Source organism: Ovis aries, chromosome 11 (assembly GCF_016772045.2).
Source record: "Ovis aries strain OAR_USU_Benz2616 breed Rambouillet chromosome 11, ARS-UI_Ramb_v3.0, whole genome shotgun sequence".
NCBI classification, from domain to species: Eukaryota; Metazoa; Chordata; class Mammalia; order Artiodactyla; family Bovidae; genus Ovis; species Ovis aries.
In genome coordinates this window covers 36974043-36999563 of record NC_056064.1, presented here as the reverse complement: position 1 = coordinate 36999563, position 25521 = coordinate 36974043, and the positions used below count along the sequence as shown (strand labels likewise).

The 25521-nt window shown below is 38.5% G+C and overlaps 1 protein-coding gene across 7 annotated transcripts in view; it reads right to left on the bottom strand.

Moving 5' to 3' along the window:
- Window positions 1–25521, bottom strand: part of ZNF652 (zinc finger protein 652) — a 63295-nt gene that overhangs the window by 36570 nt on the left and 1204 nt on the right. For 2 of the 7 annotated variants that reach the window (XM_060395550.1, XM_060395551.1), the window contains exons 1-2: window positions 23164–25468; window positions 22822–22890 (exon numbers count right to left, since the gene is read on the bottom strand). The exons of 3 other annotated variants lie outside the window; for them this stretch is intronic. The gene's annotated coding sequence lies outside the window, so the exon portion shown is untranslated. Of the gene's footprint in view, window positions 1–22821; window positions 22891–23163; window positions 25469–25521 lie in introns of those variants that run through there. 2 more of the 7 variants (XM_042255844.2, XM_042255846.2) reach the window with 1 other exon arrangement.

Here is a 25521-nt window from a genome sequence, read left to right as displayed (position 1 = left end):
CTATGCACAGGACTTACTGTGTAATGCTTGAGGGCTCAGCCTTGGGCTGAGTTCTAGAGCTTCCACTCCTAGCTGTGGGGCCTACTCAACTAAAGAGCCCGTCCTGAGAGGAGGAGGGAACGGCAGCTAAGGAGTGGAAACTGAAACAGGACTCCAAAAAGACACAAAGTTGGATTCGGTTTTCAAGGATGGGAGAGATCTGGGTGTGTTTAAATGCTGATGGGAAGGGACACCTTTTACCACAAAGAACCCACTAAAAGAAAAGATTTTAGAATTTCATTATAGTAGGTTAGTTTATTAAGCTTTAAAAAGTTATATACAGAAGAAAAACTATGATAAAGTCACAAACTTAATCTCCACCTCACTTCAGAATATACCAACCAAAAAAAAAAAAAAAAACCCACACAAAATCTATCTACCACAATAAGTAGTAACAGTATATAAATGAAAAGTAGAAAAGGACCTAATCTCTCTTGGTTATACTAAAACAGTAATTCCAATATTAAAACACTAGGTACTAAATCATAAAAGTTCAGATATTTTAAAAGCTAAGGAAATCTATAACACAGCTACCTACAACCATTTGGAATATGCTCCTAAAACACTTTCAGTCTTTAATAAACATTCTCAAATCTTATGCATTTTTTCCCTTTGGTCTTATTGAAGAAATATGCTGTCTAGAGATAAGCTTTCTATAAACTTGTGTACAACAACCACATAAAAAATACTAAAACATTTTAATGTTCACTTCAGAAACGTCTAAAATTTAAAACCACTCCAAATTAAAATATGACCACTTCAAAGAAAAAGGGATAATTTCAGAGTTAAGACCAAAACAGCTTTTGATGCAAACCACTGCGTGTTGCAGCAGCAGTAACCTAGTTTCACTTTGAGTGTGGAGTTTGTTGCCCTCAAGGGATCTGCAACTTTCACGAAAAAAATTTTTTTCACTAAATGCCATATAACAGGTAAAGCAGTAGAGAAAAAAAAAGGTCAAACACATCTCAATAGTTCAGTTGAAGGAAGAAAAGCACACTCCTCACGAACACATACATGTACAAACATGCATACGTATGCATGTATCATACGACAAACTTATGCTAGGTACTGGTGACTAGACACTAAAATTTTAACTCAAGGCCAACCCATAAGACATGTGGCAATTTAACAATGTGTTTGTGAGGAGCAAAAATCCCTCAGCATCACACAACATTATTCTTCACTATTTGCTCTGTGGTTCAATAATTGGTCAGGGGTAACCTGAGCAGAGAAAGCTGGTGAAAGCTGGTGGAAGATGTTCAAATATACAAAGGTTTTTCCACACAGAAGTTTTAATTACTTTTCCCCAAACACGGTTCTCTATATTGAGCTGTGAATGACTGTGCATATTTCAGTAAGACAAAAAATCCAAATATCCATATTTCTGAGCGAACAACCTGTTCCAAGGCACTATCTCCCTAAAGGCCCCAGAGAGGTTACTTTCAGGGTACAAAATAAATTAACTAGTAACTTTAAACATTTTATATTTTATACAAACACTTTAAACATGTATGTTTTAAACGCACTGGAACGTCTAGAAAATGAGCTTATGAACAGCAGAGGCACTGAGCCCAAGCGGAAATGAACAGACTCCTGGCTTGCAGACAAATGAGTGGGCAGAGGAAGCATTTATGTGGAGATGATTTTTACATGATGCTTTTCTTAATCTAAAGAAAACCACAGCTCTTCACAATATATGTGTTATAAATAGATGTAGTCAGTCAAAAACCTGAGTATCTATTCGCCTGCTTTTTTCCTGTTAAGTAACTTTTGTCATAACCCAAATCCAATGAGTGCTCAAGATAGGCAAGCCAATATGACCAAGCGGGATGCCCCGTCGAAGCCTTATGGTCACAGGGCCAAGACAAATCCTCCTGCACCTAAACGCTGAAGGAAATATTTTACACAGTAATGTGGATTTTTACTGTAATATCTTTAAATATACTCCCCTCACCAAAATCCAAGTGGTTTCATGCTGGTTCACATCAATGCAAAACTTCTATCAACTATTTTTGGCAATACTTGAGAGTTTTAATCACATAACTATTGTTCAAGTAACTGCTTTCTCCTTCCCCAGCTCCCCGCTCCCCCGACCAAAACCCTACATCAGTCTAAGAATTACAAAGTTCCTGTGAAATGGGTATAAGTCTCCTTTATAAACAGAGGAAATTAAGGTCCACTGGCTAAATGGTGAGTGAGAGGGACTCTGAGAGTTAAGAACTAGTTGAGTATATAACTGCTATGCTCTTCTCTCCCTTCAACTAAAATCTAATCAAAGGATGTTGTTATTCTTTAGTTGCTAAATCATGTCTGACTCTTTTGTGACCTGCCAGGCTCCTCTGTCCATGGGATTTCCCAAACAAGAATACTAGAGTGGGTTGCCATTTCCTTCTCCAGGGAATCTTCCCTACCCAGGGATTGAACCGGCGGCATCTCTTGCTGAGTCTCCTGAACTGCAGGCAGATTCTCTACCGTTGAGCCACTGGAGAAGCCCATAATCAAAGGATAGATGGCCTTTTTTTTGGGGGGGGGGAGTGGAGGTGAGAGTTGCTGGTAAAGAGGTAATGTACATATTCTAATATTTTTACAATGAACATGTATTATTTCTATAATAAACAGAACAACAGATCCTAAATTTAAAAATTAAATGAATTCATCAAATCTTTTCAGGTTCAACGTATAAGATCCCTTAGATGGAAGTGTTGATAAAACCTGGAAGAAAGTGCAAACATAATTTAACAAAGCATAAAAAGCACTCAAATCTACACCAAGCCTCAAAATACCAGCAGATTTTCAGTAACACTCAACAAGTATTTACAGAGCACCTACCACATGTGAGTTACCACAGATATAACTACTAACATGCTAATATGATCCCTGGTCTCTGAAAGCTTACAATATTGCCAATTAGTTTATAAACAGGGTGGCTGTAGAGTCCTGATTTATACCTGTTTCTCCCAGAGTAATTATTAATAATGCCCCTCTCACATTTCTCCCAGTCTAGACAATAAATTATATGGTTACACATTTATGCGAAAAACAAACATACTATTGTTCCTGCGTGGCAATAGGGTTTGTAAAATGTGTATCATTTCCAGGTTTTATCTTTTTAAAGTCATTCTATTAATTTTTATTACACGTCAAATTTTAAAAAATTATTTTAGACCTTCTTCTCATTCTGATATATACCTATCATACAATAAAATCAGAGATTTGCTTCAGTCAAGTAAGAGAAAATCGAAATCTGATTTTACCACATCAAAATGTATGCAAAGTAAATAAACCAAATGAATAAAAAAATAAAAACTTTAAAGACTATAAGCCCCTTGAGATCGGGTAGTTCTGTTTGAATTACCACTTCAGCATTCTAGCCTGTGTCTAGCTCAGCACTGAGAACATACTGAGGTTCAGATACTTCCCACTAAAAGGAGACAGGACAGGAAACATCTTAAGTCTGAAACATCTTGTCATAATGGAAAGCAAAGAAGCTATCAAAGACTACCAAGGTTGTGTCAAAAGACTCAGAAGCCAGCCTGATAAGCTCCTAATGGATAAAAACAGGACAACTGAGTACCAACAACGATGAGGAACAGAGTGCATCGAAACACATCAAATATGCTTAAACCCACTGGCCACCTTTAGGGGATGACAAAAGAACAAGCTCATTCTTCTGAAAACTGGTTAGTGAAGGACAAGAATCAAGCATTCAACCTGCCATTCCCATCAGATCTGTACTTCAAGGAAATTAAATATTTGTTCAGGGGAAATTTCTTTCTATAGAAGTATTCTAATTGAAGAAGAAATTATTTTTGTATCATTTTGCAACCCATAATGAATTAATAAATATAGACAAAGATCATCAGTGGCTGGTAACAGCACCAAAGAAGAAACAACCGACACCGCACATCTCCTGGTAGCATTCTACACCACCACCTAGTAGTCCTGCCCCACACCCACACGAGAACTGAACCTTAATCTGATCAAGTCTGTAGATCTAAAAACCAATTTACAGGAAATAAAAAGGGACCAAGGAACATGTTAAATGGTGTCACATGGATGCAATCACAACAACCCAGACTATGGAAGATTATCCAATAAATGACATGCATTCCTCAACAAAAATTCCAAGGAAAAGGAAAAAGAAAGGAAGGAGAACCTATACATTTAAAGAGATTTAATAGACATATTAACAAAGCTAGTAGAGGTGATGGAATTCCAGTTGAGCTATTTCAAATCCTGAAAGATGATACTGTGAAAGTGCTGCACTCAACATGCCAGCAAATTTGGAAAACTCAGCAGTGGCCACAGGACCAGAAAAAGTCAGTTTTCATTCCAATCCCAAAGAAAGGCAATGCCAAAGAATGCTCAAACCGCCACACAATTGCACTCATCTCATACACTAGTAAAGTAATGCTCAAAATTCTCCAAGCCAGGCTTCAGCAATACGTGAACCATGAACTTCTAGATGTTCAAGCTGGTTTTAGAAAAGACAGAGGAACCAGAGATCAAATTAAAAATATCCGCAGGATCACGGAAAAAGGAAGAGAGTTCCAGAAAAACATCTATTTCTGCTTTATTGACTATGCCAAAGCCTTTGACTGTGTGGATCACAAAAACTGTGGACAATTCTGAAAGAGATGGGAATACAGACCACCTGACCTGCCTCTTGAGAAACCTATATGCAGGTCAGGAAGCAACAATTAGAACTGGACATGGAACAACAGACTGGTTCCAAATAGGAAAAGGAGTACATCAAGGCTGTATATTGTCACCCTGCTTATTTAACTTACATGCAGAGTACATCATGAGAAACACTGGGCTGGAAGAAACACAAGCTGGGAGAAATATCAATCATCTCAGATATGCAGATGACACCACCCTTATGGCAGAAAGTGAAGAGGAACTAAAAGCCTCTTGACGAAAGTGAGAGAGGAGAGTGAAAAAGTTGGCTTAAAGCTCAACATTCAGAAAACGAAGATCATGGCAGCTGGTCTCATCACTTCATGGGAAACAGATGGGGAAACAGCGGAAACAGTATCAGACTTTATTTTGGGGGGCTTCAAAATCACTGCAGATGGTGATTGCAGCCATGAAATTAAAAGGCGCTTACTCCTTGGAAGGAAAGTTATGACCAACCTAGATAGCATATTCAAAAGCAGAGACATTACTTTGCCAACAAAGGTCCGTCTAGTCAAGGCTATGGTTTTTCCAGTGGTCATGTATGGATGTGAGAGTTGGACTGTGAAGAAAGCTGAGTGCTTAAGAATTGATGGTTTTGAACTGTGGTGTTGGAGAAGATTCTTGAGAGTCCCTTGGACTGCAAGGAGATCCAACCAGTCCATTCTAAAGATTAGTCCTGGGGGTTCTTTGGAAGGAATGATGCTAAAGCTTCTGAAACTCCAATACTTTGGCCACCTCATGCAAAGAGTTGACTCATTGGAAAAGACTCTGATGCTGGGAGGGATTGGGGGCAGGAGAAGGGGACGACAGAGGATTAGATGGCTGGATGGCATCACCGACTCAATGGACATGAGTTTGAGTGAACTCCGGGAGTTGGTGATGGACAGGGAGGCCTGGCGTGCTGTGATTCATGGGGTTGCAAAGAGTCGGACATGACTGAGCAACTGAACTGAACAGACGTATTAGCCAATCACTCATTCTTTGGACCTTAATTCAACATTCTAGCCTGTATCTAAATGTTGAAAAAACAAACTGAAAAAACAATTATGAGTCAACTGGGAAGTATAGATACTGATTACTTAATGATGATCTGGAAGTTTTTTTAGTATAATGGTATTTGTCTTTTTAAAAAAAGAATTTTCACATATGAAAATAATATGATATGACATCTAAACCGCTTCAAAGTAACTGGAGAGAGGGAATTACAGTGAGGGTGGATATATATGAAACAAAATTGTGTGTGTGCTTGGCTGCATCCAACTCTTTGTGACCCCATGGACTGCAGCCCACCGAGCTCATCCGTCCATGGAGTTTTCCAGGCAAGAATACTGGAGTGGGCTGCCATTTTCTACCCTGGGGAAACCTTTCTGAACCAGGGATAAAACCTGCGTCTCTTGCATCTCCTGCACTGGCAGGTGGATTCTTTACCGCTGTATCACCTGGGAAGCCCTAGGAAACAAGATCAGCCACATACTAATAATTGTTGGGCTTTCCTGGTGGCTCAGTGGAGAAAAAAATATTTTATAACTACAATTAACTCTAAATCAACTTTTTGATATAACTAAACTAAGGAATTACAGAGGTAAAATATAGTTTGAAAATCCCCCCATATTATGACATTTTCTTTTCCATAACTTAAATTTCATATCTCTAAAAACTATAATATAAAATGTACCAAATATGGTAATATGTTTGATATAATAAAACTTTAATCCCAAATATGCTAACAGAGAATAATAAAAAAAGTTAAATATGTTTGAATAAAAAAACAATTTGCCTAGTAAGATCATCATTCAGTCAAGACTGGTTAGACAGTAGACAGTACTGTATCCTATACATTAAGTCAACTTTTGTCCATGAAAAGACAATAAAACAACTACAAACTTCCGTCTTCATGTGGAAAACTTCCTATGTAACTCTGGCTACAGGTAAGGTTTTAGGTCGGTATTGTTTACATGCATAGCCAATGTTTTAGTAAGAACTGGCATTAAAGCTGCTTTATCTGTGTTCTCTAGCTGATGGACTACACAGTACATTCTGTCACCTTCGTATACACAGGTCCAACTAAGAAACCATCAGCCAAACAAAGTACGCGTACGTTTATAGAGAGAGGCCCACAGGTGAGCAGCAGACCGTTTTAGACGACTTCCTAAATCTGCTGTACTATGAGGTCACAGGATTCTCATCTTCGGTCAGGGCTGTGCTGTTGCTATCACCATAAGCACAGTATGTGCTCAGTCACGTCCAACTCTTGTGAGTCCATGAACTGTAGCCTACTAGCTGCCTCTGTCCATGGAATTTTCCAGTTAAGAATACTGGAGTGGGTTCCCATTTCCTTCTCCAGGGGATCTTCCTGACCCAGGGATCAAACTTACATCTCTTGAGTCTCCTTTGGATTCTTTACCACGGTGCCACCTAGGAAGCCCAAGCAAGAATACTGAAGTGGGTTGCTATTCCCTTCTGCAAGGTCTTTCTGACCCAGGTTCTGAAACCAGGTTTCCTGCATTGCAGGTGGATTCTTTACTGTTTGAGCCACCAGGAAAGCCTGTAAGTAAAATGGCCTACACCATTTCACCGTATAAAAATCAGATGCAAGTACAAGCCATAGCAATGGTTCTCCAGTGTTAAATGAAAAACTGCCTTCTTCCTTCCCTGGTTCGCTTCCTCTATCCTGACTCAGTTCTAAGCTGCATTTTATGGTTTCCAGAACAAGGAGACTACATAATTTTCCTCAGTTCTAGGATGTTATTGATTTTAAGTTCTTATTTTACGGTCAATTTTGTGGAAGACCCAAATGAAGCAGCTGTAGTTTCTGACTGAGGATCCAAACCTCGGGTTCATTCTGGGGTTCCCTCTACCTTACCCCAATACCTAATGAACCAACAAGTCCTGTTTTTAAAAGCTGACATGTCCTCCCTATTCCAATTGCTAACACAACCTCTGAGTTCAGGCCCAAATCATCTCACATTACAATAGTCTTTCTGCCTCCCTCTTTTAAACCACCTTACACAGAGATTTTCTAAACTACATTTTCCTAAAGAATTTGGATCATGTCATTCCCTAGCTACAAAACTAGGTATTATTGGCTTCTAGAGCCTTGGAATAAAGTTCAATACCTTAGCAAATCGTTCCAAAGCCCTCCTCCATCTGACCCAACTGACTTTTTCTGACTTGGATCCCCAAAATCCTTTTCTCCCACCTAATGTCATCATGCTATTTCTAAAGTGCACCCTGACTTTTTCCACTTCTAAACCTTTGGTTATATCATTCTTTGCTTCTACCTAGAACACCACCACTCCACCCTCACGGCCTATATGACTATAAAATTCCAGGCACCATTGCAGACCTAGCTCAAAAGTATCTATCTCCTTCATGAAGCTTCTGTTGACTACCACTTTTGTTTCCAAGAATGCTTAGGAAGATTTTTATTTACTTTTAAAAGGACATGTAAGCTAATGGAACACCTAACAGTTTTGTTTAAGTTGGGAGGAAAGTGATTTTTAAAAATCCATACCCATGTGATGCTGCCAATTTCTTCTGCCTCTTCCATAATGTAAACTGTTTCAATAAATCATTTAAATATAGTGAGTTTGGATGCCACAGTTTGCCTCAGGAGAGATTCTCTGCATTAGCAAGTGAAGAGTGAAAGATAGCCAAGTAAGTACCCCCTCTATAATGGTTCAATTCAGTGCAGTCACTCAGTCACGTCTGACTCTTTGCGACCCCATGGACTGCAGCATGCCAGGCTTCCCTGTCCTTCACCAACTCCCAGAGCTCGCTCAAACTCATGTGCATACAGTCAGTGATGCCATCCAACCATCTCATCCTCTGTTGTCCCCTTCTCCTCCTGCCTTCAATCTTTCCCAGCATCAGGGTCCTTTCCAATGAGTTAGTTCTTTGCATCAGGTGGCCAAAGTATTGGAGTTTCAGCATCAGTCCTTCCAATGAATATTCAGGGCTGATTTCCTTTAGGATTGACTGGTTTGATTTCCTTGCAGTCCAAGGGACTCTCAAGAGTCTTCTCCAACCACAGCTCAAAAGCATCAATTCTTCAGTGCTTAGCTTTCTTTATGGTCCAACTCTCACATCTATATATGACTAACTACTGGAAAAACCACAGCTTTGACTATATGGACCTTTGCCAGCAAAGTAATGTCTCTGCTTTTTAATATGCTGTCTAGGTTGGTCATAGTTTTTCTTCCAAGAAGCAAGCTGCTTTTAATTTGATGACTGCAGTCACCGTTCCCTAGTGACTTTGGAGCCCAAGAAAATAATGTCTGTCACTGTTTCCATTGTTTCCCCATCTATTTGCCATGAAGTGATGGGACGAGATGCCATGATCTTCGTTTTTTGAATGTTGAGTTTTAAGCCAGCTTTTTCACTCTCCTCTCATTTTCAAGAGGCTCTTTAGCTGTTCTTCTCTTTCTGCCATAAGGGTGGTATCATCTGCTTATCTGAGCTTATCGATATTTCTCCCGGCAATCCTGATTGCAGCTTGTGCTTCATCCAGCCCAGTGTTTCACATGATGTACTCTCCATATAAGTTAAATAAGCAGGGTGACACTATACAGACTTAATGTATTCGTTTCCCAATTTTGAACTAGTCCAATGTTCTATGTCCGGTTCTAACTGTTGTTTCTTGACCTGCATACAGATTTCTCAGGAGGCAGGTAAGGTGTTCTGGTAGTCCCATCTCTTTAAGAATTTTCCAGTTTGTTGTGATTTACATAGTTAAAGGCTTTAGAGTAGTCAATGAAGCAGATGTTTTTCTGGAATTTTCTTGCTTTTTCTATGATCCAACAGATGTTGGCAAGTTGATCTCTGATTCCTCTGCCTTTTCTAAATCCAGCTTGAACATCTGAAGTTCACGTACTGTTGAAGCCTAGCTTGGAGAATTTTGAGCATTACTTTTCTAGCATGTGAAATGACTGCAATTGTGTAGTAGTCTGAACATTCTTTGGCATTGCCTTTTTTTGGGGATTGGAATGAAAACTGACCTATAATGGTATTCTGCTGCAAAACCAGCACCAGTTTCTCTTTCAAGAACTGCTTAATATTTATATTCTCTCAGAGCCAGACAGTGCAACCATCCAGCACAAGTTAATTTCTTAGTAAAACAAAAGGTAGCTATGTGATCCTGGAGATAGAGACTTATAACTGGACTGAAAAGGCTATCACTGTGCAAGAACTATTCTTACTCATATTATAAATTATGCTTCTGCATGGACACAAGAAGGGTGGGGGAAAAAGACCTCCAAACCTACCCTAATATGGCCTTGGGCAGACATCTGTGAACATCAAAAGATAACTTTCAAAGATAATAACATCAAAGATACTTTAAACTTATCTAGACAAATATAGAGATCTGGATACATTATACACGGTACAAATGTACAATGTATGACTAAACTTAATCTATCGACAGATATTCAAGCTTATTTAAGCACAGAGTTTAAAAGCTTGATTTAGGATGTTTCCAAATAGAAAAAGAATATTAGTTGAAGAACTAGTGAAATCTGAACTAAATCTGGAGTTAAGCTGATAGTAATGTACCAGCGCTGGTTTCTTAGTGTATGTAAGACTTTAACAATAACAGAACTAGATGAAGAGAACCATATTCAATATTTTGTAATACTGTGTAAGGGAAAATAATCTGGAAAAAAGATAAAGATGAATATCTCAATCACTCTGCTGTATATTTGAAACTAACACAACACTGTAAATCAATTCTACTTCAATAAAAGTAAAGTTAAATTTAAATTTAAAAAAAAAAGAATATATGAGAAAAGTATCTCAAAATCCTACTTGTTGCTGTTGTTCAGTTACTAAGTTTTCTGACTCTTTGCAACCCCATGGACTGCAGCACACCAGGTTCCCCTGCTGTCCTTCACTATCTCCTGGAGAAAGCTCAAATTCATGTCCAAAACCCTATACAAATGTTATAATTATCACTATGCTTTGTGTCTATATGATTTTCAACTTTATTCATGAGATATAATCATCTGGAATATTTTCATATTCTACATTTATTATAACTTAACGTGAACAAAATGTCAACACAATGAAGTAATTTTCAAATGCTAATTTTCATAGTTTGCCAAATATACAATAAAAATATACCAACTTTAACGTTACCATTTTATTTTACCTGTTCTAACAACTATAAGAGAACAATGAATTCAGCTAAAAATAATTACAGATTCATTTCTCTAATATAAAGTACTCAACTTCTAAAATCTATGTAGACCAAGTAACAAGCTCAGAAATACCGATATGTAATTGCTTTTTAAGTAATAATTTGTTTTCAATTTGGTTCAGAGTAATGTGAAAGACTAAATTATATTATCTTAATGGCTGTTAGGTAAAACTCTCAGTATCAGAATTAGGTTAGGAAACGGAAACACAGTCATAGAAAAAACAAAAATAAACCTTTAAAAGTACTGGACCTTAAACTCTACCATTATTCCATAAACCACAAGAAGACTATAAAGCTACTGAAGATTATCAATACCATTTATAATATTTATACAGACAGTTGTACTGTGTTACTGTAACATTTTTAAGTATATATTTTAATCTAAGGCTTTCTTTTTATAACCAAGAAATAAGTGCATATACATCCATCTTAAGAAAAAGAGAACTAGATGAGGTGATATACAAGTACCTGTTTTAGTCTACAAACAATAAATGCTGGAGAGAGTGCAGAGAAAAAGGAACCCTCTTATACTGTTGGTGGGAATGCAAACTAGTACAGCCACTATGGAGAACAGTGTGGAGATTCCTTAAAAAATTGGAAATAGAGCTGCCATACGACCCAGCAATCCCACTGCTGGGCATACACACCAAGGAAACCAGAACTGAAAGAGACACGTGTAACCCAATGTTCACTGCAGCACTGTTTACAATAGCCAGGACATGGAAGCAACCTAGATGTCCATCAGCAGATGAATGAATAAGAAAGCTGTGGTACATATACATATGGAGTATTACTCAGCTATTAAAAAGAATACATTTGAATCAGTTCTAATGAGGTGGATGAAACTGGAGCCTATTATACAGAGTGAAATAAGTCAGAAAGAAAAACACCAGTATATTAACGCATATATATGGAATTTAGAAAGATGGTAATGATGACTCTATATGTGAGACAGCAAAAGAGACACAGATGTAAAGATCAGACTTTTGGACTCTGGGAGAAGGCAAGGGTGGGATGATTTGCGAGAAAAGCATTGAAATATGTATATTATCATATGTGAAATAGATGCATGAGACAGGGTCCTCAGGGCTGATGCACTGGGATGACCCTGAGGGATGGGATGGGGAGGGAGGTTGGAGGGAGGGTCAGGATGGGGAACACATGTACATCCATGGCTGATTCATGTGAATGCATGGCAAAAACCACCACAATATTGTAAAGTAATTAGCCTCCAATTAAAATAAATTAGAAAAAAAAGTACCCATTTTGCATCTTTTCTGTGAATCTAAAATTATTCCAAAATTTAATTTTTTTTAATTTTAAAAAAGAGAACTTACAGGGGTAGTACAAATTGAGGTATAACCACATTAATGAAAAGATTTTCTTTGAATTAAAAAAACAAACAGCTTTACTAGTTTTTCCCAAAAGTGAGCGCTTTTAAAACTTTTTTTTCCCATGCCACGTGGCTTGCAGGACTTCAGCGCCCCCACCAGGGACTGAATTGCTGCCTTCAGCAGTAGAAGTAGAGTCCTAACTACTGGATCACTAGGGAATTCCTTAAAAAACTGCTTTTTTTAACTTTGATGTTTTTCAACATTTTCAGGTTTACTTGGGTAAAGACTATCAGTTACCAAATGGAACGAGTTTTTTCAGCAGGATCCACCTACAAACATGTATAGATATGATTTATGGCTTAAAACCCAAACTGGCTAATGCCAAGATAACCTGACTTCTGACATCAGCTGGTTTGGCCAATACAGACCCGAATGCTATGTGACTATGGAATAACTAACCTTCATTAGAGCAGCTCAGCACTATTTTCCTAAGTGTGAAGTGTGTGTATTTTTGGACCCAGCTATCAAGAATTCCTCATTAGTAGATAATAACACAAGTATAAAAAGATATGTATACAAGGGTATTCATTTTATAGCACTACTTAATATAACAAAAACTTGAAACATAAATAATGATACACACAGATCCTGGCATACTACACAGTCATTCAAATGATGATGTAGGTTTATATTAATTGACACAGAAATATATCCACATGAGAAAAAATAAGCGTAAAGTACATGTGGGAGTGAAATCACATAATCCCACTACGTAAGACTATGCACATAAGCTATGTATATGTATGCTCACACTGAGAGATACCTAGGATAGGGGCAAAGATGAAGGCGGAGATACTTTGTTCCTTCATATCTTTCTGTCATCCTTAAATAATTCTGGATAAGCTTGTATAATTCTTTAGAAAAATAATAAACTATTCTTCTTAACACTATAGAAGCAATTTGCTTCACACTCAAGTAAGACACTAAGTACCCAAATATGTAATTAAAAAAAAAAGATCCCCTGTTCATGACTGAAAATGGTAAAATATTTGTTACTGAACTTACTGTAAACAATTGCCCTAGAAAGCTGAGAAATAGTTCTATTATGAAAACATCCAACATTAGCCAAAGACTCTAGATTGTCAATGTTAACTGCAACATTAGCTATATAATTTTAGCTTATAGACATGACAGACACATCTCAGTATTATTATGCTTAGCTAGAGCTAAATTACAGTTATAAATATCAAGTTATTTCACACAGATTCTACTTACAAATAGACATGTATTATTTATAGTGTTTATACCTTAGCTTAGATCCGTCAATAGATTTTTTTTTACACAAGCAACAAAATCTGTCCTGTTGCCAAGGATTTACGCTTCCATACCAATGAACTGGAGAGCTGCAAGAGAACTTACAACATATTCAATATTCTCTATTATATGAGAAATGAAGAAAAATGAGGCTTTAAAATGTTAAATGGTTCCTGTAAGGTCAACAGCTAGTTGATGGCATAGCTTGGTCTATTACCCAGATTCTGGTCCTAAGGGTCAAAATGAATTATTTCTACATACTCATTAGGACTCAGGCTTCCCTGGTAGCTCAGATAGTAAAAAATCTGCCTGAAATGCAGAACCGGGTTCAATCACTGGGTTGGAAAGATCCCCCGGAGAAGGGAATGGATGGACCCACTCCAGTATTCTTGCCTGGAGAATTCCCTGGACAGAGGAGCCTGGTGGGCTGTAGTCCATGGTTTGCAAAGAGTTGGACATGACTGAGCGACTAACATTTTCACACACACACCCATTAGGACAGTGAAGATAAAAAATACAATTTAAAGTGTGAGCAAAGACATAGACCAAACAAGACTTTCGTATGTTACTGGTGGAGGTACAAAAGGGCACACTCTCTCTGGAAGACAGTTTGGCAGTTTGTTAGAAAGTTAAACACACACACCTATCATCAAGCAATCCCACTCCTAGGTATTTACTCTAGAGAAATGAGAATTTATATTCACCCAAAACTAGAAAACAATCCAAATGCCCTTTAAGAATGAATGAACAATCTGTGGTGTACCCACACAATGGGATATTGAAGGTGACGGTGAAGTCGCTCAGTCGTGTCCGACTCTTTGCGACCCCGTGGACCGTAACCTACTAGGCTTCTCCGTCCATGGGATTCTCCAGGCAAGAATACTGGAGTGGATTGCCATTTCCTTCTCCAGGGGATCTTCCCAACCCAGGGATCGAACCCAGGTCTCCCTCATTGGAGGCAGACGCTTTAACCTCTGAGCCGCCTATTACTTGGTGATAAAAGGAACAAACTGTTGATAACCAGAAAACCTGGATGAATCTCATAGGCGTCATGCTAAGTGGAGGAAGACAGTCTCAAAAGGCTACATACTGACTGATCCTACTTACACAGCACTTTCCAAAAGAGAACACTATAGAGATGGTCAACAGACCAACGGTTGCCAGAGTGGCAGGTGGAGGAGAGTACCAATGCAAAGGGATTACAGGGAAGAGTCTGGAGTGACGGACTTGTTCTGTACCCTGACGTGGTGGTGGCAACATGAATACAAAGAATTGACACAAAGGTACTAATACGAAGAACTGTACACATGCCAAAATATCAATTTATTGTACATTATTTTAAAAAACAAAACAGGGACGCCCCTGGCAGTCCGGTGGTTAGGACTTCATGCTTCCACTGTAGGGGGCACAGATTTGATCCCTGGTCGGGGAACTAGGATCCTGCACACTACACGGCATGGCCAAAATATCTTTTTTAAAATAACAATTTAACAAAATTACTTACATAGTCTCTGGCTTCTAAAAGCCAGAAATATTTATGGATTTTTAATTTTAAAACTAATTTTTCAATTACCAAAATAAAATCATTTGATGGGTCTTTTCCTACAAAATCTCAACACCAAGAAAAGAATACATTCACTTTGGCAAGTTACATAACCCCTCTTTGTCTTAATTTCCCTGTTGAAAAATGGGGATAATAATACCTACCTCAAAGGGTTACAAGAGGATTAAATGGTACATAAAGAAAGAAAAATACAGACATATTCACACAGTATACATAACTTTGGGTACGGAAATGAAAGACAACTCCAATCAAGTAACTTTAGAGTTTTGTCCTTCCATTGAACCAGGTTCTGATGATTGCTTTTCTGACAGAGCTATCTCTGAAATATAGTCCAAGCCCATAGTCTGATTTTCACACAGAGGTAAAAATTCACTATTGAGTCCTTGATGTATTTTTATTCTATAACCATTTTACACACGTACATTGATATTTAAACCACACTTTGTGTTAAAGGTTATGCTGTATATATTTATTACATTTGTATAAGTTTATATGTATTTGTACATATTTCTTAGTCCACTCAATTCTGGCTAACAATGAATAAACAGGTAGCCAGTGCTTGACTGTATGTGTGTGTGTATTAAGCAAGAGTAGGTGTCCCATCTTTTAGAAGAACATAGTTTAAATGCTAGGCAAAATGAGAATCCAATTTTAACCTTTCCAGAGTTTCACTTTAAGAATTAACTCTCTCTATGCAATAACTGGGCTTCCCTGGTGAGGTTGAACGGTAAAGAATCCTCCTGCCAATGCAGGAGATGCAGGTTCAATTACTGAGTCAGGAAGATCCCCTGGAGAAGGAACAGGCAACCCACTCCAGTATTCTTGCTGGGGAAATCTCGTAGAGGAACCTGTCTGTGGTTATAGCCCATGAGGTTTCAAAAGAGCCAGACACAACTCAGCGACTAAACGACAATGATGCAATAGCTAAGGTCATAAATATGATGGTTTCCTTCATGCCACGTTTCTTAGCGCTTCAAACTCACACCATTAAGCACAGCTTTTCAACTTATCACTCCCCCCATCCCCCTTTACTCCAGGAAGCATTTGTTTAGCATCAACTTCAAGAAAATACTTTTTGTTAAGTTCTATTTAGGGCAGTGATTTTCAAACTGTCTGTCCCAACCCAATTTTTACAAATGAAACAGTGTAAAATAACAGACTGTCTCACAGATGGTAAGGCTAAGTACTGTTTCTGGAGCTTTGTTTCAGTTGTAGGTGGTGGAACACATATGCGGGAATACACGTGGGCATGCATATACTGCTTCTCTCTGTGGATCATGATCCAAAAGTTTGAGAAACAGTGTTACAGAGAATTAAATAAACACCAGTTCTAGATTTAGAAGAGTCCAACCCTGCAACAGCTGGCTCCTGTGGAATGTCTTTAGACTCTCTGTACCACCTGACCTTAGAGACACAAGACATCTTTAAAGAAAAAAAAAATCTAACTTTCCATTTGAGGTGATGAAAAGTTTGAGGAGTTTCTGAAAGGCAGAAAAAACTACCTTTTGGATGCAGTTTTAATTCCTGACAAGTTGGAATGGATGCATAAGTGTATATGCTGCTTACCACAATCTGACAGGAGGCAACTAGCCATTTGAAATTATATAATTTTTTAATTAGAAAAATTATTTAGTATACACATGCAAGGATCAAAAAATTTAAGTACAGAAGAGAATATAGTGAATACAGCAGCATTACTCATGACAGCTACACCAGAAACAATTCAAATGTCCATTAATGGTAGAAAGTGAAAGTGAAGTGAAGTCGCTCAGTCGTGTCTGACTCTTTGCAACTCCATGGACTGTAGCCTACCAGGCTCCTCCATCCATGGGATTTTCCAGGCAAGAATACTGGAGTGGGTTGCCATTCCTTCTCCAATTAATAGAAGAATGGAGAAATAAATTACAACGTATGTATACAATGAAATATTATATGAGAATAAATGAAGCATTGTTACACACAATATGAGTGAATCTTATAAGCCATACTCAAATGAGTACATACTGTATTACACTTAAATATGGCTTAGAGATTTTTCACAATAATATATAGCTTCTTCATTCTTTTTTGTAGCCATATAAAATTTACTCAATTACATGAATATACATTAACTTATTCATCCAATTCTTACTGTAAGCATTTAGGATTTTCCTAAACACTTACTGAGTTAATTTAAATGCCTTTGTATTCCTAGTGCATATACCTGGTATGCTGAAGAAAACTGAAGAGCTCAGGATGCTTCAGGCAAGGTTAAGTTCAAACTCTTGTTCAAACTCATTCATGTCTGACTCTTTGCGACCCAATGGACTGCAGCACACCAGGCTTCCCTGTCATTCACCATCTCCTGGAGTTTCCCCAAACTCATGTCCATTGAGTTGGTGATGCCAATCAATCATCTCATCTTCTGTTGTCCCCTTCTCTGCCTGCCTTCAATCTTTCCCATCATTAGGGTCTTTTCCAATGAGTTGGCTTTTTGAATCAGATAGCCAAAGTATTGGAGCATCAGCTTCAGCAACAGTCCTTCCAATGAATATTCAGGGTTGATTTCCTTTAGGATTGACTAGTTTGGTCTCCTTGCTGTCCAAGGGACTCTCAAAAGTCTTCTCTAGCACCACAGTTCGAAGGCATCAATTCTTTGGCACTCAGCCTTCCTTATGGTCCAGCTCTCACATTCATACATGACTACTGGAAAAACCATAGCTTTGACTATACAGATATTTAGGCACAGTAATATCTCTGCTTTTTTAAAAGATGCTGTCTACGTTTGTCATTGTTTATCTTCCAAGGAACAAGTGGCTTTTAATTTTATGGCTACAGTCACTATCTGCAGTGATTTTGGGGCCCAAAAAATAAAGTCTGTCACTGTTTCCATTGCTTCCCCATCTATTTGCCATGAAGTTGTGGGACCAGATGCCATGATCTTCATTTTTTGAATGTTGTTTTAAGCTAGCTTTTTCACTCTCTTCTTTCACCTTCATCAAGAGGCTCTTTAATCTCTTTAATTCCTCTTTGCTTTCTGCCATAAGGGTGCTGTCATCTGCATATCTGAGGTTATTGATATTTCTCCCCTCAATCTTGATTCCAGCTTATGATTCATTCAGCCAGGCATTTCGCATGGTACATGAGCCGTGAACTTCCAGATGTTCAAGCTGGTTTTAGAAAAGGCAGAGGAACCAGAGATCAAATTAAAAACATCCGCAGGATCACGGAAAAAGGAAGAGTTTTCCAGAAAAACATCTATTTCTGCTTTATTGACTATGCCAAAGCCTTTGACTGTGTGGATCATAATAAACTGTGGAAAATTCTGAAAGAGACGGGAATACCAGGCCACCTGACCTGCCTCTTGAGAAACCTACATGCAGGTCAGGAAGCAACAATTAGAACTGGACATGGAACAACAGACTGGTTCCAAATAGGAAAAGGAGTACATCAAGGCTGTATATTGTCACCCTGCTTATTTAACTTCTATGCAGAGTACATCATGAGAAATGCTGGGCTGGAAGAAACACAAGCTGGAATCAAGACTGCTGGAGAAATATCAATAATCTCAGATATGCAGATGACACCACCCTTATGGCAGAGTGAAGAGGAACTAAAAGCCTCTTGATGAAAGTGAAAGAGGAGAGTGAAAAAGCTGGCTTAAAGCTCAACATTCAGAAAATGAAGATCATGGCATCTGGTCCCATCACTTCATGGGAAATAGATGGGGAAACAGTGGAAACAGTGTCAGACTTTATTTTGGGGGGCTCCAAAGTCACTGCAGATGGTGACTGCAGCCATGACATTAAAAGACGCTTACTCCTTAGAAGGAAAGTTATGACCAACCTAGACAGCATATTCAAAAGCAGAGACATTACTTTGCCAACAAAGGTCCATCTAGTCAAGGCTATAGTTTTTCCAGTGGTCCTGTATGGATGTGAGAGTTGGACTGTGAAGAAAGCTGAGCGCTGAAGAATTGGGTGATGCTTTTGAACTGTGGTGTTGGAGAGACTCTTGAGAGTCCCTTGGACTGCAAGGAGATCCAACCAGTCCATCCTCAAGGAGACCAGTTCTGGGTGTTCTTTGGCAGGACTGATGCTAAAGCTGAAACTCCAGTACTTTGGCCACCTCATGCGAAGAGTTGACTCATTGGAAAAGACCCTGATCCTGGGAGGGATTGAGGGTAGGAGGACAAGGGGACGACAGAGGATGATACGGCTGGATAGCATCACCGACTCGATCGACATGAGTTCGGGTGAACTCCGGGAGTTGGTGATGGACAGGGAGGCCTGGTGTGCTGTGATTCATGGGGTCGCAAAGAGTCAGACATGACTGAGCCACTGAACTGACTGACTGAACTGACTCTGTATGTAAGTTAGATAAGCAAGTTGGTAATATACAGCCTTGACATACTCCTTTCCCAGTTTTGAATCAACCTGTTTTTCCATGTCTGGTTCTAACTTTTGCTTCTTGACCTGCATATAGGTTTCTCAAGAGGTAAGGTGGTCTTGTATTCCCATTTCTTTAAGAATTTTCCAGTTTGTTGTGATCTACACAGTCAAATGCTTTAGTGTAGTCAATGAAGCAGAAGTAAGATGTTTTTCTGGAATTCTCTTGCTTTTTCTATGATCCAATGGATGTTGGCAATTTGATCTCTGATTCTTCTGCCTTTTCTAAATCCAGCTTGCACATCTGGAATTTCTTGGTTCACAAACTGCTGAAGCCTAGCTTAAAGGATTTTGAGCATTATTTTTCTTGTATGTGAAATGAGTGCAATTCTGTGGCAGTTTGAACATTCTGTGGCCTTGCCCTTCTTTGAGACTAGAATGAAAAATGACCTTTTCCAGTCCTGTGGCCACGGCTGAGTTTTCCAAATTTGCTGGCATATTGCATGCAGCACTTTAAGAGCATCATCTTTGAGGATTTGAAATAATTCAGCTGGAGTTCCATCACCTCCACTATCTTTGTAGTGATGCTTCCAAAGGCCCACATGACTTCAGACTCCAGGATGTCTGGCTCTAGGTGAGTGATCACACCATTGTGGTTATCCATGTCATTAAGATCTTTTTTGTTCAAACTCCACCTCTTAGCATATTAATATAGGAAAAGTCCATGGGCAGCTGGGACATAGTTTTAAGAGGAACCGGGGGAAAAAAACAGATTTATCTACAAAACTGAAGTCACAAATGCTCTCCTTGCCACCCCCTCAAGAAACAAAACAGTATTTTACTGTATTATTTTTTGCATTTCAATATTTATAGGCCACTGATATTATTCTAGATATATTAAAATGATATATTCAAAAGGGTAAAAACAATTTATAAGGGCCTAGTTATAAATCTCATTTTATAGCTCACATAGTATAATTAAGAAGTTTTATATGCTGGGACTTTCCTGGTGGTCCAGTGGTTAAGAATTCGCCTGCCAATGCAGGGACAAGTTTAATCCCTGGTCCAGGAAGATCCCACATGCTGTGGAGCAACTAAGCCTGTGACCCACAACTACTGAAGCCCCTGCGCCTACAGCCTTTGCTCCCCGAGAGAAATCACCACAGTGTGAATCCCATGCACCGCAACTCTAGAGCAGTCCCTGCTCAACGCAACTAGAGAAAGCCCATGAGCAGCAACTAAGACCCAGCAGAGCGAAAAATAAACAAAAAATGTTTAAAAGATTATTTAAAAAAAGAAGTTATGTTCCATTGAATCCCCCAAACTGAATCTAAATCACAAAGCTGAAAAGTATAAATGTGTTGAAGATTACATTCTACATTAGCATTGAAGTCAAAAGGAATCACCCACACTGCCTATCTTGGTGAAATCCAAGTAGAGTCACAATTCTCTGATACCATGGTCTTTACATCCACGGTAAAGACCAAAAATCATGCTCAGGAGCCATTCTTTGCATGATTTCCATTCTTATCCTCTTTCAGCAATCCCTTCTCACCACACACTGACTGGCCTATCAAGAAACTGACAAAAGCAACAAGCCATCTACTGAGCCATTTGACTCCAGTAAACTAGACAGAAAAAAAAAAAAACCAACAACATAGCACCACTTCCAAAAAAAAGTTTCCTGGCAAAATGTACCACAGTTGAGAAAAAATTATGTTAACTCAATCATCTAAACCTTATTTAGTCAGTGGGTTCACATAGCATAAATGCTGCAGTTATACATTCTGGCCAAGACTAAGTTTTTTTCAAGTGTTCTGCAAAGTCTAACTTTGCCAACTCCTCTTTATCAGCAATCCAATACTAGTGACTGATTCCACTGATGGGCAAGCCCCTAGGTGGCTCAATAATAAAAGAAAATAAGGCTTAGCAGATTCCCTTGAGCTATTTCCTAATGCATTACTGATGTGCCTACCTTATCTGAAAAGTCTCTAGGTTATGGACTTATCACAGTGATATTCTGCAAAAATGACAGAATAATTTAATTCTACAGAACTCAAGAAACTCTATTTTAAAAGTTCTGCGTATTGAATAAAACTGTATACGTGTCCTGAATCTACTTTTCAAAGTAACCAGACTCTTATGTTTATGTATGTGAAATTGCTCAGTCATGTCTGACTCTTTGAGACCCCATGGACTGTAGCCTACCAGGCTCCTCCATCCGTCCATGGGATTTTCCAGGCAAGAGTCTGGAGCGGGTTGTCATTTAAAAAAAATAATGTACCATAAACTTGCCTTTTTGACTAAAAACAATGCTGGGAACTATATACACAACCTAAAGGTATAGGTCTAAAGTGGAGAGCTGATCAAATTTGACAGGTAAGGGATCTTACTTTTCTTTCCTTCACCCATCAAAGCAAAAATGCCTTAGGCACTCAAACTTATAGCCCCAATAATAGTTTATGATCAAAACCTCAGAAGAGCAATGAGAATTTTTTAAGAAAAACATGTTCATAAGTGTTTTCAAATATCAAAGATAACTGCTAAATAAACAAACAGATTAACTAAAATAAGCATTGGATGTCTTCACTGATTCCACCAAGCACTTTATGACTTGCATTAACCATGAAAATTTACACAAGGCTTTGCACGTGATTCAACTCTGGACACAGAACTCATTGAGCTACATTAGTGTCCTAAAACACCCCTTTCACCACGTAAGCTCTGAAAAGGCTTAAAACAAGCACAGCCTGTGGGTAACACTGTTGAATTTGGAGCTAAGTTTTATTGTCTCCACCAAGTTCAGCCAGCCATAGAGCAACAAATCAAAGTTCCAACAAGCACAGTGCACCTGCAAGACTTAGGTACGCACCAAGTTAAATATTTGCAATTTTTTCATCTCAAATCAGCACAAATTAAAGTATGCAGATCGCAGCACCAGACTTCTAAATCCTGTAAGCCAAAATGATCTGCAGTTTCACTCCCACATCACTCCTGTCCTACCATTGAGTCCTCAATGTGTATATGTGCCTGTCTTCTAGAAGTTCATATATATTATCTCTAATATCATAACAAACCCCACTCTTCTGGCAAGGAAACTGAGGCTATAGAGAGGTCAAGGTGACTAGTCCAATGCTGTAAAGACAGTGGAGCTTTATTCAAATCTAGTTCTGCCTGGCTCCAAAGAACCATCTCCCTGATCCTCCCTCAGCTAAAGTCACTAACTCCAACACCAACTCACTTTTATTAAAATAAATTCTGCTTATCAAAATCATTTTATCAAAATGCTGTCTGAAATGATGACAATAGATGAGAAAAACATCATACCTAAAACGGTAGCATAAGACTCAGGAATTCCTGGCGAGGAAATGCAGTCACCTCCTTTAGTTCCAAAGGCTATGATTCAAAATACGAGAGAATCCAGTTCAGTTCTTTTTTGCTTTTGGTTGTCTCTCAACTGACTTTTTAGAACAAGGGAAATGAAACTCAAGAGTATATTCACATTTTGGTGAAATCTTCTGAAACTCTTGAGAAAAGGGTGATTTGTTTTTAAACAGTTCACTTTTACAAGTTTGCTTCTTCAAAAGGCTTCAGACATTCAAAACAAAATCACATCAGCAGCATTACTAATCAACTTTTTTCTACAGACTTGAATAAGTATTTTCTTACCACACTACAAGATTACTTCCCATACTGAGAGCAGAAATGGAAACAGCTCTGGGTGTCACGCATCAGATCTTGAGGCCACAGTTGCAGAAAGTAGGTGCTGTTTCCCTTGAGTAGAAGCTGCTGATCTGAAACCTCCTAAGGGAAGGGTGTCTGAAGAAGAGCGTTGAAAAAACTACAGCAAGCTGTTTGTGTTAATGAGAGTGAGCAGCCGGCACCACGACTCCATGTTTCACTGCTATGCAATTGTTTTCCAGCTTCCAAGCTCTGAATTTGGCAGAGAGAATGCTGTCCTCACAGCCATATGAGTTATATGATCAGCTGCTTTGTGGTGTGTGGGTGTTTACCTAGGTAAGTGACTGGTTAGAAGAGGTTCTGTGATGTTAAATCAAGGAAGCACACTGTCCCCTGAGATTTTAATGATTTGTCACATACTACACTGAAAAAGAAAAGTAACATATTTGCAATTTTGAAATTCCCTGGGCTTAGGATATGCAAATAATTTCTGACAGTAAAACTTTAGGCACGACATGAAAAAAAAAAACAACATAACCTGCAATATAAGCCACCTCAATCCTGTTTATTAGATAATAAAAATGCAATATTTGCAATCTCAGCATACTTTCAAATTTCATAGGATATACTGCCTAATTATTAGAATAAATGCTATTCTTCAGGTGAATGAAACAGGTTTTATGCAAGATTCCAAGGCTCCCTTGCCATCCAAAATGCTGCTAATACCATAAATTCCTTAGCCTCTCAGAAACTCCAAAATATCAAAAATATGAAAGTCCTAAAGGATTTTGTAAGCAAAAAATATTATCAGAATTACAAGCTCCTGGAGAGCTGGGGACCTGTTTCTTTTATCTCACTGCCCATCATAACACTATCACACACTGTCTCCTGACTGAGATATGGTCAAAAGGCAAAGGCTGAGGGCAGGGTGATTTAAACAAGAATAGTTGATATTTATCCCCTGCTTATTGTAGAATGGTGCAACATTCATATCTAGTTCTAGATTTAAACATGGAGACTGAATTTCCTTATTACAATTAAAATCCTTCCATTAAAACAAAATTTTAAAATGGATGATTCTGATGGTAACATCACTCTGAAAAAAAGACATGAAATCACATTTAATAAAGTTGAAAAATCTTCACAGAGCAGGTACTCTACCATGGGAAAGATAAGGCCTTCTTTTAAGAGATCAGATCAACCTCAAACAACACAAAATGATTCCAGATAGGCATTAGAAAACAGACCACTGATTCTCCTGTTGAAATCTGCTACACTTAGAAGATAATGCCAGGCACATTTAGACACATTTAAACAAGTTATTCTGACTCCAGTTTTAACTTTTTCTGAAATTCTCACATACATTTCTTTACTGTAAGACAGGGGAAATGATACCTTATAAATACCTAACTCACTGTAATCAAAGAACAAAACACGAGGATACATATTTCTTCTAGTTTGTTGGTTACTGCTCAGGACCAAAGTAATGACAATCCTCAAGAAAGAAAGCAAAACACAAAACTCAAAGTCCTTTCAATACAGATTTTAACCTCAGGGCCCAGGACCAGGCTCAAGATGACTGTAATTGCATACAAAATTATGAGTGTCTATTTCCCCTGGAAGAGGGTCCTAAAGGCTTCCATGAATCCAAAGAGAGGTTAGGAACCACTAAAACAGACATTTTCAGAATTCCAAAAACACATCAGTGTACATTTTCAACAAAAACCCACTCCAGTGTTCTTGCCTGGAGAATCCCAGGGACGGGGGAGCCCGGTGGGCTGCCGTCTATGGGGTCGCAAAGAGTCGGACAGGACTGAAGCGACTTAGCAGCAGCAGCATACTAAAGGCAATATCTATCTGAATATATGTGCACAGTCCTGATACAAACATCCCAGATGCCTGCCAGCCCTATCACAGTACAGCTCACCACTCTCAAATCAGCCCTATATGGGAACACAACCAGCATTCAGCGCACACACTCTCACACACCAACCACAGCAGCTCTTCATTCCCTAAGCACACACATGTTGTCAACAAAGCATGTGCTATTTGCCATTCCCAGAACAATACGGACCATGCCATCTCTGGAAAAGAAAAGAAAAGAATTGTCCCCAAATATTATCCTATATATTTACTATGCCTTGACTACAGATGTTAAACATTACAACCAAATAAACGAATTTTTTTTTAAAAAATGAAATTCCCACACACCATACGTAATTAACTGGTGGGGGGCAACCCATCACTCAGGTACTACTGGGGATCCACGGGAGATGTAATGTATATAGGGGAAACACTGGAAAGATGATACTTGAACACAGAGGCAACCTGAGGACAATCAAAGAC